General features: G+C 47.2%; 1 protein-coding gene across 3 annotated transcripts in view; it reads right to left on the bottom strand.

Annotated features, from left to right (window-relative positions):
- The window catches only part of ERG (ETS transcription factor ERG), a 250,015-nt gene extending 243,475 nt beyond the window's left edge, over window positions 1-6,540 (bottom strand). The window contains exon 1 of one of the 3 annotated variants that reach the window (XM_047875272.1): window positions 6,430-6,540. The gene's annotated coding sequence lies outside the window, so the exon portion shown is untranslated. The remainder of the gene's footprint in view (window positions 1-6,429) is intronic. The other 2 variants (XM_047875270.1, XM_047875268.1) reach the window with 2 other exon arrangements.
- Between the last annotated feature and the right edge of the window lie 244 nt (window positions 6,541-6,784).

The raw sequence follows: 6,784 nt of genomic DNA on the forward strand, positions 1-6,784 counted from the left end.
CACAAAATAGAATGGTCCCAAATTTCCTAGGGACTATTCAGGTCGTGACTCTCCAAGAACACTGATAGAAAAAAAACATATGTCCATACAAATAAAATCAATATATGATAGCTCTAAAAAAAACATAGTGTGTGAAATAAGGTTAAAAAAAAAAAACTAGCTGTGTTTTGTCTGCAAAAGGGACGTTGAAGGAAATATTCCTCTGAAATATACAAAGGTCTGTCAAGTATTCATTCATTCACTTGTTCAGTTTTGAAATTACTTGATAAATATTCATTGAAAGATTTCTAGGAACCAGGCAGTGTGTCAGGGGTTAACCACGCCAATCGTGAGCAAAACCAGCCTCCTTATTGTGTTATTCTAGAAGGTACAATACACAATGAAGGAGACCGTCTGAGGTCAGTCTAAGGAAGCACCTATTGACAAACATTTTTTTTTTTAGGTGGAAAGGACCATAAAAGGATGAGGGGATGAGCTCCCTGCCCTGGGTCTATGCAGGGAGAGATAATATGAGCATTATTAAGAATGCCAAGAAGAAACTAGGTTCTAATTATCTGGTGTAGATAACCATCTACCTCAGGGCACCTGGGTGGCTCAGTCGGTTGAGCATCTGACTTCAGCCCAGGTCGTGATCTCACAGTTTGTGAGTCTGAGCCTCGCATTGGGTTAAGTGTCCAGCTTCGGCTCAGGTCATGATCTCACAGTTCATGTGTTCAAGCCCCACATCAGGCTCTCCGCTGGCCGTGTGGAGCCTGCTTCGGGTTCTCTGTCTCTGCCCCTACCCTGCTGGCACTCTCTCTCAAAAATAAATAAACATTTTAAAAAACACACACCCTGAGTGGAGTGAATGCCTCTCCATGCAGAGTGATTTGGGGATATAATATTTAGAGAAGCTGCATTACTGATTTTAGCGGCCACCCGAGCAAAGACCTAAAATGATACAGACCCTATGAAATCGGGAACATTTATTTTATCAAAAATAGCCAGCTCCCTTTGCATGGATGCATACCCATGACCCTTAATTAGAATCTCAGTTTTATTACAATAGCATAGCATTTCACCTAGAGGTCGTATCCCTCCCTCAGAAACTTTGCTCCGGCTTTGAAAAATATCACAAAAATAACTGCTAAAGAAAACCGGAAGCAACAAAGAGGCCCTTCAATAGGTGAACGGACGGATAAGCTGCAGTCTATCCACACTATGGAAATTATTTGGCAGTAAAAGAAATAAGCTATCAAACCCCAGAAACATATGGAGGAAACCGAAATTCCTATCACCAAGGGAAAGAAGCCAGTGTGAAAAGGCTCTGTACTGTCTGATCCCAGCTCTAGGGCATTCTGGAAAAGGCAAAACCGCAGACAGTGACAGGGTCAGTGTCTGCTGTGGGTTCAGGGATAGGAAGGGAGGGATGAAGAGGTGTAACACAGGGGATTTTCAGGGCTGTGAAACTGTTCAGTAGGAACAGTCATGGTGGATACATGGTATTTCCCATTGGTCCAAACCCACAGAATATGCAACACAGAGTAAACCCTAATGTAAACTATGGACTTTAGTTGATAATAATGTATTGATACAATGACGATGAATGAACCACCCTTGAAAAAAAAAAAGAATCCTGGGGCGCCTGGGTGGCTCAGTTGAGCATCCGACTTCGGCTCAGGTCATGATCTCGCAGTTCGTGAGTTCGAGCCCCGTGTCGGGCTCCGCGCTGACAGCTAGGAGCCTGGAGCCTGCTTTGGATTCTGTATCTCCCTCTCTCTCTGCCCCTCACTCATTCACATTCTGTCTCTCTCAAAACTAAATAAACTTTAAAAAAAAAATTTTGAAAAGAATCTATATTGAGCTGGCAAAAAAAAAAAAAAATCAGTAGCTACGTAGATATGTAAATAGTAAATAATTAAATAAATGAAAACAATCAGGAGGAAATTTCCCAGGCATGTCTACCTTTGTGGCCAAAAAAAAAAAAAAAAATATTCTCCTACCCAAAACCCGAAAACTGTTGCAAAGGAATTCAGTGTGATATTTTCAAAGCATAATCGAGTATAAAATATAACCTGATGACAGACCACCGTGCAATCACCTTTCCATGTTTCAGTAAGGTTGGCCGCAGACGTGAAAGCCGTGCTGTGGGCGTTCGGGGTCACGGGATGGCGATTCCCTCTGGCTGTCACCACGTGTGTTCAAACACGGTTGACCCCAGCGTGACTCAGGTTGGAATGAGATGCTGGGCGAGGGCCCCCCTTTGCCAGTCACCTGTCCTGCCATATCGGACAACTGACTTTTACAGGTGTCTATTTTCTCATGCAAGAAATGAACGGAATAGAGCAGCTAGCGGTTTTCACGCTGGTCCCCAATGCCAGAGGGGGTCTGGGGACAGTGGGGAGGTGGAGTAGGGTAGGGCCAGAGTGCACGGGCTTCCGCCAAAAGAAGTGCCCTCTATTTGCGGGGGCGGGGGCAGTTATTTATTGGGCTTTTATGTACGATTTAGTTGAATGACGGTCTCCTCAAGCTAAGTAATTCTTTTTTTTTTTTTCCCAAGTGACATCTGGTTCCTTTTCCCTGAAGGTATTTGCTCAAGCCAAGGAATGAAGCACCTGTGAGTAAGAAGCAGATGAAAGCTGGAAATATAAAAACTTGAGGGAACCTTTTTTTCATTTCCAAGGGGATTATCGAGGCAGGAATGTACTCTGGCTCCCGTAGGCCCAGCCAGTATCTGATCTCCCACCTTGGCCACTGCTGCATTTCTGCAGGGCATCATCCAGAGTTCCTCTCCAGGTCCAACCGCCTCGTGGGGAGTAAGAGTCCGATCTGGGTGACTGGGGCCCCGTGTCTGGAGGGGCGGGTGGGCACTGTCTGGGGAACCTCCCTGCTACGAAGGAAGCCAATGTTTACTCAAGGCCAGTTATTAGGTAAGAAGACAAACTATCAAAAAGGAAAGAGGCAAATACCCGCTATGCTTACAGATAAGAAGCATGGACTCTTAAGTTCTAAGAGCCCTAAACCAGGGCAAAAAGATGTCGTGCAATACTACACAATGGGAGGTGCATCTGGGATCCAAAGCTGGCCCTCCCTGTGATGATCTACGCTTTTGTTTACAATTTTTTAATGTTTACTTACTTTTGAGAGAGAGAGAGAGACAGAGCATGGGCAGGGGAGAGGCAGAGAGAGAGGGAGACACAGAATCGGAAGCAGGCTCCAGGCTCCGAGCGGTCGGCGCAGAACCCGACGCGGGGCTCGAACCCACAAACCGTGAGACTGTGACCTGAGCCGAAGCTGGATGCTCAACCGACTGAGCCACCCGGGCGTCCCCAGTGATGATCTATTCTAAGTGAAGATCTAAGCCAAGACCCTTCGGTTCGGTCACCAGCGTCTCTTGGTTTGCCGGTTGCCATATATTTCGAATTCCTTACCTTCCCGGACTTTATAAGGAGCCAAGACCCAGGACAACAGAGTGCCAGGAAGCAACCAGCTCATCCGGAGCCTGATGGCACAAGGCTCCCAAGGGTCTTCCCCCTCCCTCCCTTCCACAGCCCCGAGCGGTCACTGAACACGCCGTCCTGCCCGGAGAGGACACGCCAGCCCTCCAGGGGAGTGGAGGGCAGTCTGATGTGTAAGCACATAGAAAAACGAAGGCCGCATGCAAATCCCAGTTAGTGAGTCTGGGAAAAGACAAAATGTAACCGCAGCACATCCTCTGGCTCCCCTCTAACGTTTATATCATTACAATAACGCTAGACGTGGACATGAACTTAGCGGACATTTTTGCCTCACTACACTGTGAGGACAGTGGAACGGAGAAGGGAGGGAGGGGTGTGAACCCAACCCCCATCTTCTTTAACAGAAAACCGATCCTGTCCAAACTGAAAACTCGAGAAGGAGTGCCACGAGCCCAGAACTTAGAAATATGGAGGTGAATGACAAAGAACAGCCAAGAACAGCTAAGGAATGGTCGAGGGCAGAGAACTAGCATTTTACGTTATGAGCCCAGAAGTACCATTTAACTTTATGCATATGTATTCCTTCGAGAAAAAAAAAAATAGCAATTAAAGTAGAAAAGTGATGACATACATAGAGGACCTTCAGAGTGAATACACTCAACACCGGACGGGCTTGCGGGAGATTTCTACGGACGGGTTAGGAGCCCCGAGAGGCACAGGCCTGGGGTCCTGCAGCACTCACTGCCACTTGCTGGTGGCCAGGGCTGTGGCACCTGCCCCGTGGTCCGACCAAAGCTCCATGGGGAGAAAGAGGCACCAAATACACTCTTCTTCATTATCTTAGGAATGTGCTCATCTGTTTATTTAGGTCATGTGACAACACCAAAGAACTAAGCAAAAGCCAACGAGCCTGGTGTGCTTATGTGGTGTGGTAAGACCTCTTCCCCAAGTCCACGTGCAAATTCTCGTCATCCCTCGCCTTTCAGAAGCCTTAAGGCTTAAACTCTAAAACAGTTTTTTTTGTTTTTTGTTTTTTGTTTTTTTATTTTTGGGACAGAGAGAGACAGAGCATGAACAGGGGAGGGGCAGAGAGAGAGGGAGACACAGAATCGGAAACAGGCTCCAGGCTCCGAGCCATCAGCTCAGAGCCTGATCTAAAACAGTTTATAAAGAAAAAAGTTCTGAATGATAAGCCGCCCGCATATATCAAAAGATAGATGAAGATACATACCCGGATCACATTATTCCACTTTCTTCTTTTCCTAATTTTTTTAATGATTATTTATTTTTGAGAGACATAGAGAGCGAGTGTGGGAGAGAGGCAGACAGAGAGGAAGACAGAGAATCCGAAGCAGGCTCCAGGCTAGCAGTGCAAAGCCCAACATGGGGCTCAAACTCACGAACGGTGAGATCATGACCTGAGTCGAAGCCGGACGCTCAACGGACGGAGCCACCCAGGCGCCCCACACAATTCCACTTTCAAGAACATATTCTAGACTTTGGCAAACTGTGCAGCATGAGTCCCGACCCCTACGCCTCACTCCCAGGGGAGCCTGATTTCATTCCTCTGTGATGGGACCCGGGCATCTGTATTCTGCAGCCAAGACACAGAACTTTTGGATTCTAATAAAGAAAACAGAAAACAACCTAAATACTCAACAGAGAGGACTAATTAAATCCATCATGATAGGACCATACAACGGAATCCTAAACAGGCTTAAAATAATGTGGCAGAAATAAGATATCTCATGAAACATGTTTACCGACATGGACAGATATTTACAATGTGTTCCTCAGTAAAATAAAAACACGTTATATAAACTGTGTATGTGATATGATCCACTTTGGGGAAAAGAATACGTATAAAAGAATTCTGGAATTAAATGCATCATTGTCAGTAGCCATAATGTCTGAGTGTGGAAAGATTTAAATATTTTTGTCTGTATGTTCTAATATTTCCACAACGAACAAAGTATTACGGACACCACCTTCTCAAGTTCAAAAATGCCCGGACATAATACCTCTTGTGAGGTTCAAACATTCTAACACTGTTCATATAGATTTCAGCTCACACCCGCCCAATAAAACCACACATCTGGTCACCCCCACTGTCGTCAGCCTCTCTCCAGGGCACTCTGCTGCCTGCCAAGCTTCCAGGGTAGACGAACAGCTCGTGGGTTTCAACTTTGTAGGTAACAAAGTATGGCTGCCTCAAACCCAAAATATCCTTGAAACCTTGTTACACCCACTGAGCTTCTCAATGCACCTTTCCAAGCCTGAGGGTCGAGAAGGGAGCATCATGGAGCTGGGACCGTGAGAGAGGCCCCAGGAGGAAGTCACACCCCAACGCCTCCCACCCCAGCCCCGCTGAACCATTCGGCATCCCTGGTGGAAGGTGTTGGCCCACTGGACGGGGAGGGTGGGAAGAAAGCACTGGTTCTACCAGACATTCGGAACCTGTATGCACTTTCCCAGGAAGCTTCCAACATGAGGAAGGGGCCAAGTCTCGGACCCCTGGGAGGGCACGGAGCCTCGCGTTCTTGGCAAACATGGCCGGGGCTCCGCTGGCCTCCTCACTCACTTTAACCCCCTGATGCCCCACTCCTTCCTCGGAGCCCCTTCTCGGATCCCTCGCGTCAAAACGAAACGAAACGAACCAAGTAAGCTGCAGAGTTGATCTCCAGAAGCTTTTGAAACTTAAGATAAAAGCCATCAGGGAATGATGGACCAGAGGCCAAAAATTCAAGGAAAAGCCTTTAACACGTGGCCGGGTTTGAACAGTCCACTTCCCAGGTCCCGCCTCTCGCCAGCTCGTAGCAATCAGGCAGGACACTGGCACAGGCAGGAAATCTAAAATTAGGTTTTACTACCTATAATGGAGGATTTATGGAATGGTGTAATGAGCAATCTCGGGACGAAAACCCAAAGTGGGGGAACAGAAACATCTTTGTGGACATACCGACTACACCCGCACGCGCTCCGTGAACCTCACCTACAGTGGCCAAGGTGCAGGTCTGCAGGGCGACAGAGTGAGGACGCAATCCTTCCTTGTTCTAAGCTTGACGCACGTCACAGCCAACAGCAGGGTCCGCGGTCCCCGGTGCTTTTGTTTAAGAGGGAGGTGCTTTCTTAAGAGAAGCGGTCCTGACACCACACCAGGAATCCAGGCGTTCTGAGGAACAAAAGAACCCATTCGATTCAGTCCTCTCCTGAAATATCCCAAACCACAATGGTCAAAAGAAGATGGGACTCGACCACAATGTATCAGTGAGAGGTGCCACGGCACCTGTGTTGTCCCCATTTTCAGTGCTGGCGAGATCATTTGAGGACCCCCCCCCCGCCAGTAC

The sequence above is a fragment of the Prionailurus viverrinus genome, chromosome C2 (assembly GCF_022837055.1).
Source record: "Prionailurus viverrinus isolate Anna chromosome C2, UM_Priviv_1.0, whole genome shotgun sequence".
Lineage (NCBI taxonomy): Eukaryota > Metazoa > Chordata > Mammalia > Carnivora > Felidae > Prionailurus > Prionailurus viverrinus.